General features: G+C 36.7%; 1 protein-coding gene across 1 annotated transcript in view; it reads left to right on the forward strand.

Annotated features, from left to right (window-relative positions):
- Positions 1-270: 270 nt before the first annotated feature.
- Positions 271-20,777, forward strand: part of ADGRL2 (adhesion G protein-coupled receptor L2) — a 555,395-nt gene continuing 534,888 nt past the window's right edge. The window contains exon 1 of the mRNA XM_066376638.1: positions 271-327. The gene's annotated coding sequence lies outside the window, so the exon portion shown is untranslated. The remainder of the gene's footprint in view (positions 328-20,777) is intronic.

The following is a 20,777-nucleotide window of genomic DNA, read 5'->3' on the forward strand; positions in this document are numbered from 1 at the left end:
TCAGTTACATTGTTCAGTTCCAGGAATCATTTTGGACCCTTTCGCTTTTTTGTCTGAGCTGATACTTAAAGCTCAGGAGCACAAACACGGATATCCTGTCTCATCGAAATTCTCCTTTCTGAACTGCCAAACTGGTAAATGCTTCTATCATTTGAGTCTAATTCAAAATAATATTTAACATATGTATGAGTGTATTTTCAATCCTATTGGTATTCTTTCCATGCTGATTTTGAACTGTGGATTTGTTGGTCTTCTCTAGGTCGCAGACCGCTTACTCTAAACGGCACAACTAATTCTGAAGAGTATGGAGCCTACATAGCTTCTAAGGTAAATGATAAATTTCAAAATAAGGCATGATGGATTCAACTGTAGTATGATTCCAGCATGGAGTAAATGTGTTGTTCTTTACCTATTGGGGATTTTCTAAGGTATGATACCGGGAATCTTTCAGAAGAGGAGAGAATCATGAGTTCTGGATAATGCTGAAGCAAGAACAGACTACACCTGTGGGTTCCCTCTCTTCAGCATCAGGCTGTCTTTTGTATGTTACACAAGACTACCTACCTAGATTTCTTACAAAATTATTCCCGTGATCTTAGGAGGCTCCTACCGTGAATTATGTCAAGACATCACAAATCACACAGTCAAGTGGAGAGCAATTAGATCTGTCATAAATCTGTTATAAATGGAGCCTGAATTGATTAGGATGTATTTCTCTTTAGATGTAGGAAGAGGTACAAAACATCACATGGAGGCTACTTCTGCCACAGGTGATGTCAGATGAGGAAGTATGGAATAAAGGGTTTCATAGAGAATGGCTTCATATTTCTAGTTCTCTGAATTGTGGTGATCATTTGCATTTCTGCTTGTTAAATCACTGTTTATTCCTGAAGCTGTTGATTCTACATTAAGGTGGACTAGTATGAGATCTTTAATATCACCATACCAAAATGATTAACAACCTAGGTTCAGAGCCAACCTAAATTCACATTGTAGTTCTGCCATTTACTACCTGCAACACTGTGGGCTTCAATTTTTTCATCTACAAAGTAGGAGAAATAACAATACCCACTTCCAAGAGCTGTGGCACAGTAGAGACAAATGAACAGATGTAAAGCATTTTAAACATTACCTGGCACCTAATAAATGCTGAATTTACTGAATAACTCAAGTGCTTCTATTCTACCTCTTCCCATTGTTTCAGTTTTTCAACTCCTCTTTTGTCCAGAAACTCTGTGGTTGTGGGAATTACTAAGGGATCCAAACTCCCAAGACCGTTTTAGCAGTCTCGCTCCTAAAGGAGATATATTATACCTTTCATGTAAATGCCAGGAAGGAAAATAATTGGCACCCCATTGCCCTTTGAATGGGCCCCTGGTTAGCCCTAGGTGGTGTGCCCGGTAAAGTGACCCGAAAGCAGGGCGCCTGCCAGATCGAAGCACAGTGTACTGGGAGATGCAATTAGAAGGCTCCTCGCCATTTCAGAAACATGCAAACATCAACTGGCATAGAGTTTCAGGAAGCAGAGTAAAAAGGAACCTACAAAACAAAAAGCTTTTCAAGGGGATGGAGGCAGCATGCTTCCAAATCACAAACGGATGATTATGATTACCATTAGAACTTAATAAGCCTATATATGGAGAGAAAATGACTTCTCATCTCTCTGGTAGATTTGCAAATAGTCCGTATTTTCACTCACATCCATCCTCCACTTTGCAAAAGTAAAACCATGGTGCTCATTGCTCAGAGCAAGTCATTGGATTTTCCCCTCCTCCATTAGCAAAATATATTGCTCAAATCTACCAACCCCTGTTTCCTGTCAGGCACCAGTGTAGGATTCACAGAATCCGGCATCACCTGGGTTCAGTCCGGAAGAACTCATTAACTACTCTCTAATTTTGTTTTCTCATCTCCAAAATGTAATTTGTCACTGTAATATTTCCTAAGTTAACTTTTAAGATAAAAGCATATGAAAGCAATCTTTTAATACATGTTAAAGGGTATTGTTTATTTTACTTAATTTAGATATTTGTTGAAATGCTATCAATGATTATGGCTATATTTTTATTTGGATAACCCAAATGCAGAAAATGGTATTATAAGGTTTAAACAAGTTATCTGCTAAGCCATTTAAAGACTGAATTTGAATAAGGAGTAAAACCAAAACTGAAGTTAGAATATTTTTTAATTAATCATACTATTATACTATTGAGTCAACAGTGATATTTAGTGTTAAAAACATTAAAAGAGGCAAAATTTGGCAAAGTAAAAAAAAGGGGGGGGTGTTGAGGGGTGTAAAGAGGGAGAAATGTATGGTGACAGAAAATGATTTGATGTTGGGTGGTAGGCACACAATGCAATCAACAGTTCAAATGCTACAGAGATGTTCACCTGAAACCTATGTACTCTTATTGATCAATGTCACCCCATTAAATTTAATTTCTACATTAAAAAACGATGTATCTTTGGCCCTGGCCGGTTGGCTCAGTGGTAGAGTGTCGGCCTGGCGTGCAGGAGTCCCGGGTTCGATTCCCGCCCAGGGCACACAGGAGAGGCACCCATCTGCTTCTCCACCCCTCCCCCTCTCCTTCCTCTTTGTCTCTCTCTTCCCCTCCTGCAGCTGAGGCTCCATTGGAGCAAAGATGGCCCGGGCACTGGGGATGGCTCCATGGCCTCTGCCTCAGGCGCTGGGGTGGCTCTGGTCGCAGGGGAGTGGCGCTCCAGAAGGGCGGAGTGTCGCCCCCCGGTGGGCATTCCGGGTGGATCCCGGTAGGGCGCATGCGGGAGTCTGTCTGACTGCCTCCCCGTTTCCAACTTTGGAAAAATACACACACACACACACACAAAATGATGTATCTTCTAAAGAATAGATATTTATAATAGTTTTTTTATTGGAAGAGAAAGTTTTTCATATTCACCATTTTCCATATTAATTCTTACCCAAATTTCAGTATGAATATTCTTTCATATTTTTATTTTTTAAATATAATTCAGTAAATATAGTATATCTTAATATAATTTTGAATTATAATTACACCAATAATACTGTCTTCATAAGTACAATCTTGATTATCACACGACTATAATATTGAAAGCAAAACAAGTAGTATCTATGGTGGAAAAGAAAATGCTAGTTAAGACAACGTTTTAGTGAAATTTTAAGCTATTTTATGTTAAAATAGCTCAGCATAATTTTTCTGGTATCTTTACACTATAAATAAACTTTGCCATGGTAATGTTAGAAACATGAATGGGTAATGCCTATTCCTGTAACAGGAAAGTGTCACTGTTATAAATACATGACTGGAATAGCATTTTTGGGTTCTAGTCCCAAATCTGCATCTGAATTTCCTGAGTGATCTTAAGCAATTAGCATCCATCTGAAGAAGTAAAGGAGCCTCAAATATGAAGGCTGATTCTTTAGGAAAAACTTTCAGCAACAGATCCTAGCATGCACTAAACGTACTTTCTGTGTCAATCTTTCCTGACACCCATCTGCCCACTCCTTTTGCCCCATTGATCCCACCATTTCAAGAATGAAAGGATTAGCTTTAAATGGATCCTCTTTATTGTCGCTTGAAACTGTAAGATTACAAGAAAGTACAAATGAAATTTGAATATTTAGTCTCACCAACTAGATGTTTGAAGACCTTTTTAAAAAATATATAATTTAAACAATTTTATTGGGGACTTTATATTATGTCCAAAACTGCTCCACAAAAAAAGCAGTATAAAAGAAATGTAAAAATTGGCTCCTGCTCCTACTCTCTGTAGTTTATAGAGGCAAAGTCAATGTATAGAAAATAAATATTAACATCAGTAAAAATATATGTATGTACTCATCTCAGTATTATAAATTATGAATTTTGTTGGAGTTCTGATGGAAAAGGTGAGATTCAAGATGTATTTTAATAATGAATAGAGCTTGGGATAAATAATGCTTCTCTGAGATAAATAACCAGTTGTCCTATACAAGTATTTACATTTTCCAAGGTCTAGGTAATGAGCTGTTTGACCAACAAAGCAAAGAAGTAATTGAAAGGTTTGCTATTTCGCCATAAAAGCTAGGTAAATCTCAGCAAACCAGCCTCTCCCTCTTCAGTGTCCAATGAACGTGCAAATCCCACTAAAATCCTAAACTCAACTGGAGAATAAGATTCTCCCCTTACATTGCAACTGTCAGAATTGCAGGGTAGACAGAAAGAATCCGTTTCCCTTAGGGAGAATTACAGTGATTGTAGCTGAGTTAAGACCCAAATGTTGGGTTTAGATATAAAGGTTACTAACTCTTTGTATCTGAAATAGAAACTCAAAGTCTCAGAGGTTCATGAAGCATAAGTATTCTCTCCCTGAGGACTCAGTCTCCTTAGCTCTTTTGCTAGCCCATCAACCATCTTTAAGTTTATGATTAGCCCAAAACTGAACCAGTTAAGAAAGAGAAATTGGTACCATGGAGAAAAATTTGAGAATGTAAATGAGTCCATTCCATACTTTGTTCTATGAATTAACCATTTCCCATCTGAGGAAAAAAAAATGAGATCATTCTTATGTTAACAATCCTAAACTTGACTCACACAAAGAAAACTAAAATTATATATTGTTCTTGAAACTCCAAGTTGCATGGTATGGACAGTAAACTGTGAGTATGCTAATGACAATGATAATCATAGCTACCATTTATTAAGAGTTTATTGTGTACTTGGCTTTCTGTTATATACTTTAATGTATGGGTATCTTATTTAATCCTTACAGAATTAAATTAGGAAGAAGGTATTGTCCGCAGTTTAAACAGTTTAAAGATAAATAAATGAGGATCAAAATTAACTAGTAACAAGTGCCAGGTCCAGGATTTGAACTCATGTTTTTCTGAGCCCAAAGGCCATGCTTTTTCTATTATGTACACTATTTCAGAAAGTGCTGCCTCTACTGTCTAATGATACTTTTCTTATATAGTCAGGTATACCAGAAAGATGACTGAGTTGACAGTTTTATTGCATGTATGTACATTAACATCAACCAATAGTTATTATTTAGTCACATGTAGTCAATGAATGTTTTGCAAGCAGATGGGCTACAGATTCAAAGAAATCAATGAATATTTGACTAAGCAAGTGAATTATGAAGAGTAAAAGCATTATATGTGCTTTTTCTTGGAAGGAAAGTTAAAGCTATAATGTTAATAAAACAGTTCCAATTGTAATGACTTAGAGTCCCCCTAAAGTAAAAATCAGTCTGACTCTAAGGTTCTGTTCATTCCATAAACTTATTTCTCAGTGGTTTCTTAATTTTGACATTCAAAATATAAAATCCTGTCATGTCTCTTTACTTTTAAATTAAAAGCCAGTTTACTTTCTAATCTCTTCTTATTAATTATTCACTTTACTGTAAGTTTCACATTCCCTTGTTTTCACATTCTTTATGTTCTTACTCTGTAATACTGTTCTGACTGTCTGGGAGATGTTCCATTGATCTTACCTTTTCTTCCTTATGTCTATCAAATCTTCACTGTATTCAGCATCCAGAATCTGTAGTTCTGATTTTGCCCAAAGCTTTCCTAATTAATTAAATATAAAACATTGTAATCCTATGGAAATTATCTTTCCTTTCTAGCCAAAGGCATTACCAGTGGTAAAATGTATTCATTTTGTACATAGCAGAGTTTTAATGGTGAGATTGTACTTTTTATTGATTTTTCTTCCCGATAGAGCAAAAAAATGCTATTGTAGAAGATTTATAAATATCAAAACAAACAAGAAAATAAAAGACATCTTAAGAAAAGCATTGTTGATATTTTGTTATATTTTTCCAGTTCTTTTTAAACACATGTAGTTGTGTTTTAACTTAAACTTTTCCTGCCTTAATATATTTTTATTTTGCTCTGTTTTTTCTAAAATTTGACTATCTAAGATTTAGATTCACCCAATTTTCTAGAATTATACAAGTCAAGAAGCCAATAGAGGGGTTGATCATTAATAGGCTTGGTGAAGCATCGACTCATAGAAGTCTAGAAGTATTCTTATTTCTGGACTTGTTTATGAAGATTTAGCTCCTACAACTCCTGGTTAATTCTCTCTGCTTCCATCATGTGTTAATTTTCTATCAATTAAGACCACTCTTTTATTTTAGAGAAGGTAGAAACACATATTAATATTAGGTTACATAAAACGGTATTATAATATATCTTTCTTCTTATTTTCCAAATTAAATTATATATCTAAAAAACAATTTTAAGTCCCTATAATGTAAATGCTCCCTGGGTTTTTTTTCTCCCCCCTTTGTGAGGTCATCCTAACTGCATGGAAGGAGAAGTTATCTTGTTCAACATGCACAGTTTAGATATCTCGCCCTTTTATCCCCCGGCCCATTTTATCAAGAACTCATCAGTTTTATCTGGTGAACATACATTGTCTGAAAACTTAACTTTCTCCTCATAACTATTCTGACCAATTTGGGGTTCAAGTCTTTATCATTTATTCTAATAGGAAGGTCTTTGCTCGTAGATAATTACTACACATTGTTATTCTACCCAGGTTTAGACATTTATCCAGTTTAGCTCTTTTTGCTAATCAAACTTTTAAACATACAAACTTTTCACCAATAAAGTATTAAAATGTAACCTTATAAGAGAAGCTTTATAGTCTTCCTGAATACCTTTCTCACAATTCCCCTGATACAGTGTGGTCTCAGCACCCAGCACATAGCATATTATCATTGGCTACTTGTAGATGAATAAATAATTTCTTCTTGGCATCAAAACCCATCCCCAAGCAAACAGGATGACAATTTCTGAGGGCCAAAGATTTTCATAGCTCAGAAGAGACACAAAAACCTTTTCTTTCTCAAAAATATATGTCCTTAAATGCTACCTAAGAACCCCTTGCCTAACAGATGAATATTTCTCATACGCTTTATTTTCTCACACACCACCGAAAAAAGATATCAGAGACTATCCAAGTTAAACCCTGAGTCCAGAGCTACTGGAAAGTATATTCGTATATTTGTAGGGTAGATTTTACAGATAAAGATAAAGGCGCTGAAATACCAGCACATTGAAGATGAGCCTAACAACTGAACAGCTGTGAGTGTTGAGGCTCCCCCAGCAAGGGGGGGGTTCAAGAGGGCAATCGTGAAGTGGCAGCAAGGGGTCTGTGTCTTATTGGAGTCTAACCTAGTTCCCCATGTTTTATGCTACGAAATGGTTAATTTGCTTTGGGCGCCCCAGAGGGTAAAGGAGAGGGAAACTCAAAACTGCAAAGACTTGTTAAAACTACAGAAGATGTGTCTAGCTCTCTCTTATTGTTATATGATATGTTGGGAGAAAAAAAGTCTGTGGGAATTCCACCCTGACTCACTCCATAACAACTCACAGCTGATTAAGTCAACCTTTGAAACATGCAATAAAAACGCAGAGAAAACCTAACTTAATATGCAATGGCATAAACCAGTCATTGTTTCATTTTCTGGAAACTGTGTTGGAACCAGGATAAGTAGATGAAAAAAAACTCCAAGAATAACAAAGACCTTTCTGTCAATCAGTTAAGTTTACTGATTAATGAAGAGCCAGGCTTTGATGTTAAGAACTTGATGCACTGTGATTATGAGCATGACCCTCCATAAAGGCAGCCACTTAAGAGTTCCAAGTAGGGACTCATATATGTGCTTAGAGAAAGAAGGAAATAGAAACATCTATGATTTTTTACCACCCAATATACACAAAAACACACCCTCATCTAATCCCTGTCTATAAAACTTTATGTAGTTGTAAATTGGGAAATCTCAGGCATACAACTCTACATCTATTAAATATGCAATGGTTAGGGACTGGTGATTGTGACAGGCTTGCTGATTTTTGCTTTTCCTGGCAGCAAATGATATGAATTCATAGGGAATCCATATCTCTAAAACCAAAGAATAGCTTCCACTCATTTGTGGCATCATTAGCAACGTGGTGATATCCCTTCAGGACAAAACACAGAAATGTTCTCCTGTCACTTACAATTGTGTCAAGGAGAAAACCAAAATGAACTTGCGAAGTCATGTGCCAGCTCAATTTTGGAAGGAAAAAAGAAATCTCCCTTTGAAGGAAATAAAATCAATCCCCAGTTCAAATTAAATTTTGACTACTCTGTGAAGCTTCAATACACAGTACCAATAACAATCAGTACTTACGGACTTAATGTGCAGACAAATAATGTTTCGTTTAAAAGAAATTGAATGAGAATTACTGACAGAGAAAGTTTTGATGCTATTTTGTCATTAAAGTTAAATCATGCCATTATTGGCTCAGTCATGAACATCTCAATCCTCACTCTCCCTTTTTTTCCTTTTCCTTTTTTTTCCCACCTGCAATAAGAGACCTATGCCTGGCTGGGCTTGTGTCTTTATCTTATTTAAACCTTGACATGCAAATATATCACAAGTGTAGCCTGAAGACTGGTCTCATGCAAAATTTAGTTCAAATTCTACTGGCACGAAATACTTTGTTATGCACAAACCTTCTGTTTGGTTTGCTGACATTCTTCTTAGTTGGCTCTCATGGTGATTCATTATCTTGTGATATAGATTTCCAAGTATCATCTTTGTATTGATTTTTATATCTTTAATAACCACTCCACAGAAGATGGCTCCACTGGTGTCATTGATCGCATCAAAAATTCAAGGCTTACAGAAATACTAGAGGGCTAATTGGTAGCAGAACATTTCAGACTTAATCTTAATGCAGTCTTAATTTTCTGCATTAAACCTACCTGAAGGTTTTCTCTTGGAGTAGACAAGGAAAAGTTTAATGTTTCATTAAAAAACACCTGGTGAGGCCCTGGCCGGTTGGCTCAGTGGTAGAACATTGGCCCAGCTGTGGAAGTCCCAGGTTCGATTCCCAGTAAAGGCACACAAGAGACGTGACCATCTGCTTCTCCATTCCTTCCCTTCCCCTGTCTTTCTCTGTCTTTCTTTCCCCTCCCCTCCCACAGCCATGGCTCATTCGAGCAACTTGGCCCTGGGCACTGAGAATGGCACAATGGCTTGCCTCAGGTGCTAAAATATTCAGTTGCTGAGCAATGGAGCAATGGCCCCAGATGAGCAGAGCATCACCCCATAGAGGACTTGCTGGGTGGATCCTAGACAGGGTGTATGCAGGAGCCAGTCTCTCTGCCTCCCCACCTCTCACTTTAAAAAAAAAAGAGAGAAAAAAAGTAAAGAAAAACACCCAGTGAGAGTATGCATGAACATCGCAACATGGACTACACACTTACAAATGTCACTAAACAAGCATTCAGAAAATAAGAGCAATCCTTTTATCTGGAACCTGCACCCCTGGAATGCCCCTTGCTTTCCCTTTCTATCACTTCTGGCTCCACCAAGTCAGGTTTGCTTATAAGTTTCAGAACCAAAACTGTGAAAGAAAAATCCCCATAATTCTAAAACGTGTGCCACCTTGGGATTTGATAAATCCCAATCTAACAATGGAAGGGATTCCTCTGCAGAAACACAGAATGATCAGCCTGCTTGTGTAAATGACTTTAAACAACAAATTTAGGACTGCTGATGTAGGACCAGCAAGTCAGGAGACCCAGTGTATGACCAGGAATATCACATTCTAACTTCCTTCTAGCACCCCATTCATTGGATATGCAGATCTGCCTTAGGTCATTGAAAACCTAACCAAAAAGGAAAATGAGATACTTTGTGCAAAGTTTAAGAGTAACTTGATTATGAAGTCTGAACTTGGACTTAGAGTATCCTTTTCAAAAAAATTTTGTAAATCTACTTTGTACCAATCACTGTATCAAAGCACAGAGGAGCATAATCTGATACCTTCCCGGAAGAGCCTTACTTTCAGAAGCCTACAGATGGAAGATGGAAAGGAGACTGGGGCATATTTGATAACTGACTGGAAGGCAGGATGTACGAGGATGTGGGCTTTGGAATTAGCCCATAAATAATATTATATTTAGAGCCACTTCAAAATGGAGCTAGATTTGCCATACCAGAGGAACTATCTTAGGCTTCGAACCTTTGGAATGTTAAAACAGGCCAAAATAACCTTTAACTAAGACTAAGGCAACCTAGTATCCCAAAAATCTGTTTGCAAAGGTAACAAGAAAGCAGATATTAAGATTACTGGACTGATGACTGCTGGACTAAAAATGAAAAACATTGTTTAGAATTATCATTATTATTTTGTTATCTTTACCAGTAGAAATGCTTTCCTTAAAACGGATACAATTATTCCCCTTCCCCTTCTCATAAATACCATCGCCTTTGTCTCCTAATTGGAACATTATTTAGGCTTCAGCCTGAATTAATGATTCTCAAATAGCTATTCTTCATGATCACAAATAAACACTTTCTTTTGCCTCTTACTCTGAAAAACCTTTTTATTTTAAAATTAACAGGTTGAACCTTAATTTTTTCCACCTCTAACATTAAGCTGCTGGGTGGCACTTGGTAGAGTCCTGCCACGCTGAAAAAAAATGGTATTATTTAAAAATTTCCACCTGGTCCTAGCTGATTGGCTCAGTGGTAGAGCATCAGCTCGGAATGTGGAAGTCCAGGTTTGATTCCTGGTCAGGGCACACAGGAGAAACGCCCATCTGCTTCTTCACCCCTTGCCCTCCCCATATCTCTCTCTCTCTCTCTCTCTTTCTCTCTTTTCCTCCTGCAGCATGGCTCAAATGGTCGAGCAAGTTGGCCCTGGGTGCTGAGGATGGCCCATGGGCTTACCTCAGGCACTAAAATAACTCGGTTGCAAAGCAATGGAACAGCAGCCCCAAATGGGCAGAGCACAGCCCTGAAGGAGGATTGCCAGGTGGTTCCCAGTCAGGGCGCATGCGGGAGTCTGTCTCTCAGCCTTCCTGCCTCTCACTTTAAAAATTAATTAATTAATTAAAATTTCTTCCTGGTGATAATAAAATGTTGCAATGCATGCAATACTGAGTATTGGACATGTTATTTATGCATCATAAAGACGTCGTTCCCTATTAGAAGACAATAAAGGAGGAAACAATATGTGTGTATGTTTTTCTCCCTGTAAAAGTTGAAAATATCTTTTAAGTGAAGGTGGTAAAGAGGAAGCAACAAAAAATGTATATATTATGGCTTTTTGGGCAAAGCTTATTACAAAGAGCTAAACAAATGTGTTAATTCAGCATTATAGATGTGGCATAAAACACTCAAAGAAATTTGAAATTTTTTTAAAAGACTTTATTTATTGATTTTTTTTTTAGAGACAGGAGAGAAAAGGGGTGAAGGGGAGAGTGGGAAGCACAAACTCTTAGTAGTTGCTTCTTGCATGTGCCTTGACCAGGCAAGCCCAGGTTTTCAAACCTACAACCTCAACATTCCAGGTCAATGCTACTGCACCACCACAGGTCAAGCAAAGAATTTGGAATTTTTAAGACATTTGGAATCAGAGTGAAACTTTAGAAAGACTGGAAAGATGAAGGGATGAATCAGGGATGGAGGCTATAATAAAATAAAGGTCATGGCAAGTTCTTGATATTTAGCATTTAGGTACTTAAATATTATGATTCAAATAATTTTTAAATCACTACAAATTATAGTTGCAAAGTTTAAAATTTCTCATTTTAAAATGTAATTTCATAAACAAAATAATAAAGATGTAAGGGTCTGTCCAATTAATTTAATTATCAATGCACTCATAGAGTTTATTGCTTAGATTATCTTCAAACGGTTATATTTACAAAAAGAAAGTGTGGATGTCAAATAACTTACTTACAGTACAATATTTAAAGACATAGCAAACACCTCTATGGTACAAATTATTTTTCTATTAAAGTCATTATTCCTGTTGCATAGTTATTTGTTTCACAGAATTTTGTCATGTGTCTGGTCTATGAAAACCCGCTTGTTGATGAAATTTAATTTGACTTTTATTGCATCCTCTTTCCTAAACAGATTACAGCTTTCAACCTCAGAGAGCAAAACATTTTCAACAATTTCACTATTTTTATTCCATCATTGTCTATCTACCTTTGGAGCTGCCGTCCCACAAAACAGGTCCTGATATTACAATTTCTCAAAGAATTTGCCCTACTTCCCTGCCACCTCCCCTGCATTTTATTATTTCTCCTTTGCTTTCTTCCTCCCTTTTTTTTTTGTTGTTTTGGGGGTTTTTTTGTTGTTGTTGTTGATATTTTTGGATCCTATTCTAGGTTTTTGCTGCCTTTTCTCTCTTTCACTTTCCAGTCTCCTCTCTTCATTCTTTCCTCTTATCTTTATCATGTTATTACCTAAAGTGAAACCCAATGCAAAGAATTGTAATTCATGTCAAATGTTATTTATCCTTTGGATATTTTATATAACAATCCAAGGAGTCCCCTAGTATGGTACTAAATTCATTATCCATCTATTATAAGAAAGGGTTAGGACAAAAAAGGAACATAATTTCTACTAAATGCAGATGCTACAAAATATAGTAAAAATAACTTTTTAAGTGCTGAAAAATTTTTTTTGTCCTTAACCTTTACCTTTTTTATTCTCCAATATAACAGAAACTATTAAAGTTCTCTGTATTTGCAATATAGAAAAAGATACTTTTGCTCAATAGTAAGTTAATATGGAATGTGAACATTAATTTTTTATTTTTGAAAAGGTTAAAATACTAAAAAATTATAAATCATGACTCAATGCACTAGGAAAAATGTTAGACATTTAGTACTAATCAGTTTATTGTTTCTGAAAACTTTTTCTTTCTTTCTTTTTATTTTTTTTTAGTATTATCTATTCTTTACCACTGTCAGGGAATGAAGTTTTTACTTATTAGTACAATATTACTATTAATAATATTTGATTATGGACCAATGAGCAAAGGAGTAGAGTATACTAAAATTTCACTGACAAAATTATATGCATTTAATTGTCCTTTTTATTAAATTTCTCTTTAATAACTGTAAAAACTATAAAAGTGAGAGTTAAAAGATATATCCCAACCAAATAATTGTTAAAATATATTGGGTTTATATATAAAATGGCCAAGACATGAAATATGAGAATTTTGATATTTTCAAACCATTCTCTTTTCAAGGCTTTCTCCTTCTGCTCAGAGCTGTTCAATCCTCCCGATAGATGCCCACAGCATTCCACAGAGGGTGTCACCTCTTTGGCCATTATTGATCCTGTCCTTGAAAGCAAATCATGGAGGCCTTTCAATCTGCCTCCATGGAACTTAAGTAACTTTAGGTTACAAGTTGAATGCCCAGTGGACTAAACTGGCATCCTAACTTTCATTCAGATGATAATATTAACTGCCATGTCTTCAACAACGATACTGCTTTAACTTGTAGTATCTTCAACTCTTAGAAGGACCCAATATGAGAAATATTATTATCTTTATTATACAGATGGGAAACCTGAGAATCAGATTAAAAAATAAAAACTCAACAACAACAATATTGCCCAAGTGTACAAATCTATAATTATTCCACCTACACTTTCTGTTCCATTTGGCCAATATCAGTTTGCCAATGGTTAGTAAAAGTTTTTGTTTCGTTTTGTTTTATTTACTGTAGGAAGAACACTGAGCACAAGATCTAGCCTCTTAACATATTTTTAACTATACGATATTGTATGGGTAACTATAGGCGTAGTGTTGCACAGTAGATCTCTATAATTTATTCATCTTGCATGACTAAAAATGAGGCAGTAGAATTTGTGGATTAAACATGGCTCCCCCCACAGATTGGTTATTGCACTAGGGTTAGCAGCATTACCCTTCGTCACCCCTTGTACTTTATCAATGATAAACAAAATGATCAGAAACAAGATTAGAAAATTTTTATCTCCTGGCTCCGACTGACTTGCCTCGGAATGCCACTTCCAACCAGGAAAAATAAAACTCCAGAAACAGGCTGTAGGCAACATTCTGTGCCCTAAGACTTCCCTGAAAAATTGCTGGAATTTTTGTCACTTCAGGACCATCTATCTCGCATGCCTCAGTCAGGTGTACATTATGCATCCAGGATAAGAAACAGCAGTACTAATGCAGATGTATGGCAGCATGTGGTCAGGATTTAGGTGAGTGAATACTTGCACCTGGAAATCAAATATCAGCACAGGCAGATATTTGCCTAGGGCAGCGTCCCCCTAACGGGACAGGGAAACACTGCCGGATCAAACGCAATCCAGATGTCTCCTCACCTCCAGCTCTTTCCCATACAACTTTCCATTGTTTTCTTTGTCCTGTGGCAATATTTCTAAGTTTTCAAAGAAGTAAAGGAGCCCAGGAAATAGAATTTAAATATGTTTTTAAAGTAGAACAAACACATCACCCATTGAGCAGTTAAAGCTTTTTAAAAGAGTTACTTATAGTATTTTAAAAGGTTTTGTTTTCATTATTTAAAATATGTATATCAGACTTTTATAGTGATCTTTGGTTTAAGATTTAATAGATTGTCTTTCATGGCTGAATTTTCAGATTGACTAAGATGTTTCTCAATGTTTTGAGAAAGTGCCATCTCAGATGTCGAAAAGTGTCACTAATGTCCCAGGCACTTGCACTGATTCTGACTTTTACATAGTACTGTCCTTTTATTGTGTGTTACACTGAGATCAAGTGGGTTGCTTGAGGTAGCTCCTTAGTAAAGGATCTTATCTGATCTTTTCAAAACACTTTTTTCCCCCTTGGGCATGTCACATAACTTCTTTGTACTTTAACATCTATCTATACATATATACTGTAGATAAGTAACAAGATCAAATGTTATAAATGGGTTGAGAGCTCTGATCACTCTGAAATTAATCATATAAAGGTAATTTTATAAAACAGAACAAAACAGGGTTAGGCGAAGGATTTGGCCAGAAATGAAGGAACAAAGGAGTGAAATAGAACTAGCCAGTGAACATGAAACCTTTAAAGCAGATATAAATAGCTGATAACCCAACAAAAAAAAGATAAGAAGGAGGGAGAGAGAAAGGAAGGGAAAAAAGAGAGAGGAAAGAAAAAGAAAGAGTTTTATTAGCCCATGATTGTCATTCACAGTACATGGATAAAAATGTCCACTTAGAAGCAAACTTAATGAAAAATGGTAGCTTCTGGTGATGAATATTTTTCCTAGGAGATCTACAGATGTGGTATTTGACTTCAAGTTTCCAGATAGCATAATCTAATTCTTACTCAATTATTCTGTTGCTAGAGACAGGCCTTGTTTGTATTAACACCTTGCTTCTGTATTATTAACTCTTTCAATATTTGATTTCTATGACATTCTAGTTAGTCAAGATCTAAGAAAGCTATCTATATTCTGAAAAAAACAAGCCGTTGTGTCTATTTTGTAAAAACAAAAGAACTATCAGTGGGGGGCTGGTAAAAAAATAATGAACAAAGAAAAATAAAACACATTGTATAAACTTTGTATAAAAAATATAGTCTTCAAGTGTGTATGGAGCAGGGAGAGAGCTGGTGTCAGAGAGACTTGGGCCGAATTCTAGTCCTCTCCTCTACTAGCTGCACTTCTGGTCTCTCTGAAGCTCAACTTCCTCCTCAGTAAAACGGATATGATAATGTTTGAGAAGTTTAATCAAGCAGAAGAACATAGACAAAGTATTCGGTATTTGGTCAGCTCTTGTTAAATGTCATTTCTCCTTATTAAATTTTTTTTTCTTCAAAATATATATATATATTTTTTTGGTATTTTTAGAGAGCGAGGAAGGGAGGCAGATATATATAGAGAGAAACATCAACTCGCTGTTCCACACTCATTCATGCCATCATTGGTTGATTCTGTGTGTGCCCTGACTGGGGATCAAACCCACAACCTCAGCATGTCAGGACGACACTCTAACCAACTGAGCCACCCAGCCAGGGCCAAAATATTTCTATTGTTTTTTTAAAGGATGATTCCTCAAACTAAGAACTTTTGTTACAAAGCTGTTCTAAAGGTGGCCTGGGTTAAAGGCAGCCCGGAAAACCCAGGCCTGCAGCTGTTGTCTGATTTCAAAATGAGGAAAGGTGCTTCTCTGGCCTCTTTCTCCACCTCACTGAACTATAAAAGTGTTGGAAACAATTGAGTCTTGTTTTTATTTGTCATAGGTTCTCTTTTTTGCGAGACAGTTACCTAAATTAGTCAGTAAAATATATAGACAGCAAATGAACCAGAAAAGCCATAACCCTCTGCCCCCTCGGCCCTGAACTGCTTACCTCATGAGGTGTTGCTGAGGTTGTTTTGGGAGACTGATGTGTGTGGAAACAGCTTCAGATCTTTACAGGAACGTATCATTATTAGTGATACGTTCCTAGTGTGTCATTATTTATCACCAGGAAGAATGGAAATAACACCACTCTTCTCAATAAAGAACATTGTATTGAAGACAACTTTAAAGCTGTTTCTCAGATATATCCTGAGAAAAGAAAGTTTCTTTTCTTCTTTCCTTTCTCTCTCTCTCTCTCTGTCTCTCTCTCTCTCTCAAATGCAAACAACAAAAAGAATCACACAAACACACACACACTCATATTAGTAGTATGCACCATCAGAAAATCTTGAAATGATTGATATTCAAAGTGTTAGCATCTCAGGTAGAAGTTCCCCTCAAGAACAAAGTTCCAACAGTTGCATTTTTTTCCTTCCCTTTATTTTCTGCAAACATGTAATATAAACTGAAAGGAATCCTGTTAGCCAGCTTCTTTTTCTCTATTCAATACCTTCCCCTTGTCTCCCTTCCTCTCCTCATTACCCAGCCCCAATCTGTACACACACTCCATTCTCCCTCTCCCCCACCCCCATCTCTAGTGGTGTGAAAACAGAGAATTATCTGAAGATCCGAACCGGGCAGCCTATCAGTTTGCTGAGGTTCATTTTAGCTAATCCAGACATCCCGCCCAGCATGGGGGAAACTGCTGTATCTAGTGAAACAAGAGCATGAATAATTAAAACTCTGTTATTAATGAACTTCCAGTCGTTATGTAAATGAAACTGATTTCAAGACTAATTTGTCAGCCTGAATTCTTTTTCTGTTCTCCTTTTGTCTAGGACAAGAACGCATCATAATGGACTTGATTATAAAACACTAGTGGACATGCTGTGTGCAGCGCCCATCTGAGTTAGAGCTTTTAGCGTGGTTAATTGATACAGTTACTCCAGAACAAGTCTATAAGGCATTTTGTATGGCTCTAAGTTTTAAAAGCCACCCTTTCCCCCTTTGACAGGGCTGCCTATTCTTCACACATACCTCATTATCATTTACCTTTCCATGAAGGGTGGCATATAATTACTGCCTAGTAAATAGTTTCTTTTGCAATATCCATGATGTTCAAAGACAGCAGAGTTCAAAAAGGTCCAGGGGAAGGGAAGTCTCTAGTCTTCCAAGAATGACAAACAGCCAACAGGGAGAGGAAAGAAAAGGAATACTTGACAAAGCACAAGACCACTAAGCAGCAGTTGCCCACTGTTCTACCATCAAGTGTCACTCATTCTATTGGTTGCATTGTCCAAGTGATACCCTGATGTCTGTGGTCACATGTTTCAGCTACATTGTTTGGACCCACTGTATTGTTTGTGCAATCATTCACTATTAAGGTGACAGCTTCAAATAATACAATCTGATTTCCTAGAGTTGCAAATATTTTACACAATATAAAAGTAGTAATTCCTTTAACAGAAAGCTATTCAGCAGTTGTCAACTCAATGAGAATTTACTGAACTGGGATCTTTAGAATTGAATTTTGAAAATGCTTTTATATTATTTTTAGGGAAATGCATAAATTAGATATCAGAAAGTAATCAGTATTTTGGATATTTGGCACATGATTTTATTTCTATTAGACAAAGTATAAATAAGATACAAATGTACTCCTATTTTGTATATATGTTGCATTTAAAAAATTAATTTTGCTCCATGTTTATTTAGGAGGGAGAAAAATGTTCTCTCAGAAAAATCCTCAAGCTTTTAACTGGTACATGCTAATAACATGATTCTTGCTAATCTTATAGATTTTTTTTTTTCATTAATGGAATTTTGCTTCACAAAATTAAGAACTAAAGAACCTTTCTAGCCTAACCAGGCAGTGGCACAGTGGATAAAGCATCAGACTGGGATGCTGAGGACCCAGATTCAAGACCCCAAGGTCGCCAGCTTGAGCGCGGGTTCATCTGGTTTGAGCAAAAAGCTCACCAGCTTGGACCCAAGGTCGCTGGCTCAAGCAAGGGGTTACTCGGTCTGCTGAAGGCCCACGGTCAAGGCACATATGAGAAAGCAATCAATGAATAACTAAGGTATCACAACGAAAAACTAATAATTGATGCTTCTCATCTCTCTCTGTTCCTGTCTGTCTGTCCCTATTTTTCCCTCTCTCTGACTCTCTCTCTGTCTCTGTAAAAAAAAATAAAGAACATTTCTAGGTCCCCCAAGTATCAGAGCACCAGCTCCTAGGGAAGTTTAGAACCCTGTGTTGGCATCTGTAGCTCCTTTATATCATTGGAATTAGAGAGATGTTCCAGGCATTGTTTAGTTCTGTTATCTTTTGTTATTTTGTGACATTGCTTTGTTAAGAGTACCAAAGTATATAAATAATATCCTAATCACAGGACATCGCAGCATCTGCCAGAATAATATAATCAATCCCTCAGGGATCAGTTATTATAGACTTGGAAAACATTTCAGTCATCTAAAATGTACCAGGCACTGGGCTAAACAATGGAAATAAAAATTTGAAAAGGGAGAAATTATTTTCAAAAATGGGAAGAAAGATCAAGTAACCAATATTTATAACTTGATGTGAAAATATACTAGGATACTAGGTTCCCTCCAGATAAACCCATTGTAAATTGAAACTATCATTAAGTCGAAAATGCATTTAATACACCAAAAATACTGAGCATTGTAATTTAGCCTAGCCTACCTTAAATGTGCTCACAACACAATATACGGAAATGCTGGCAACACAGTACACTATAGAATACTGGCTGTTGACCTACGTGGTTGCATGGCTGTCTCTTGCTGGCCAACATCATGAGAGGGTAGCATACCTGTCACCAGCCTGAGAAAAACAATCAAAATTCAAATTTTGAAGTACTATTATTACCAGAAAATTTAAGTCTAAACATTATAAATCAGGGTGTGTGTGTGTGTGTGTGTGAATATATAATGTACAAAAACTTACAGAGTGACAGAGAAGCATTCCAAATGTAATATGCAGGAAGCCAGAGACAGAACTCTTCAGAGAATGCCGACCTTTTTACTTTGTCACATTCTAGCAAAAAATGTTATCTAGCCCATGCCACTCTCAGCATTATCTAGCACAAGTGTCTAGCTATAATGTGATTCTTTTTCTCCTGGATGCATTATGTAACAATCTATGACTCAATTTCTCAACCAGCTAAAGGCATACAATTATTCCAAAACATGTCTGATTGTTATTATGTCAAAGTATAGACTGGAGATGTAGGTTAAATAAATTCAATCCCCTGCAATTCCACAGGATCCTAACAGGACCCATGGCATCACAGTAGGGACAGCACAATGTGATGTCTAATGGTGCCCAGCTTGACCCTTCTTGAAGGACTGTCCAACACTTACCTGCCAGGCTTGTCTTGAAGAGGTTTCGTTCTCATTGTATTTATGCCAGACCTTGCTAGAACCACTGCTAATGCTCAAAATTTGATAAGCCCTGGAATTCCTCTAAACCAACCTAAACCTAACAACATTAAGACAAAAGCCATCCAATGATAAGGTCCTGATAGGTGATCACATATAACATGTCACTTACACACATATGTGTATGCACATAGACTGTATCTTCCTACTTTCAATTGTATTATATGGCTCATGGGGCTAGCAACTCTGTTTATTCTAATTCCTAGACAACTGCAGAAGAAGTCATAAAAATACATAATCTGAAATTAAAGTCAATTAAACTACATTGCTTCTTTGTAAAGTTAAAAGGAAAACACACATAAGTAATAAAAATCAATTATTGTATATTCCCAGGCCTGTTCTTATAAGCTAGAGAGGTAATCAATCACTCTAGAGAATTCTACAAGGTAATTACTGTTTATTCTTTAATGATGGTACCATCTTCCTCTTCTTCATGCCAGCACCCTGAAGCTGCCACCTTGCAGAAAGCAAATAAACTGCAGTTTAAAAAGAATATAAGACTGAAAGAAAATTGGCGTTCTGCATAATGTGGACAATAAAACAGCTGACCTTCATCCCTTTGTGTGACCTGAGGCTACAGTTCTGTATGGCCTGTGCTGTATAGACACATCATAACTGCTTTTCGGTAATAAATGCGGCCACGGCTTTGAGAGGGGGCACTGCTGCCTCAGGAGAATTAATGAGAATGATCTTTCTTGTGGATGTTTAGTCACGTAAAAGAATGTAGTTCGAAAATAATAAGCAGCTGAGAAAGAACATGGACCAATTAAGAATTTAAAACAAGTAGCATCTAACTAAATGTCTTTCCCCTCTTAAAAAGGAGAGAGAAAAAAAGTTACGAGTAAAAATGAATGTTGCTGCTATTATCGAGAACCTAAAGCACTAACCAAGAGATTTCACAGCGCTTCAGTCAGGCTGGGCTAATGAATATAAGTTACCTTAGCTGGTTTTAGCTGACTTTGAAATTAAAGTTCCAAAAGCTTGCATGCAGGGAAAGCAGGACTTGAGCGAAATGGACTTAATAAACTCCATTGTGTGGTTAGATCCCTAGTGAGATTTCCTGCCCATCCATGACCAATCGGTATTATTTTTTCTTTGACTGGTACTTTTGTGAGCAAGATGGGAGTTTCTGGGAGTGATTAGCACTTTTCACCACTGATTGACAGGTC

Source organism: Saccopteryx leptura, chromosome 3 (genome assembly GCF_036850995.1).
Source record: "Saccopteryx leptura isolate mSacLep1 chromosome 3, mSacLep1_pri_phased_curated, whole genome shotgun sequence".
Taxonomy (NCBI): domain Eukaryota; kingdom Metazoa; phylum Chordata; class Mammalia; order Chiroptera; family Emballonuridae; genus Saccopteryx; species Saccopteryx leptura.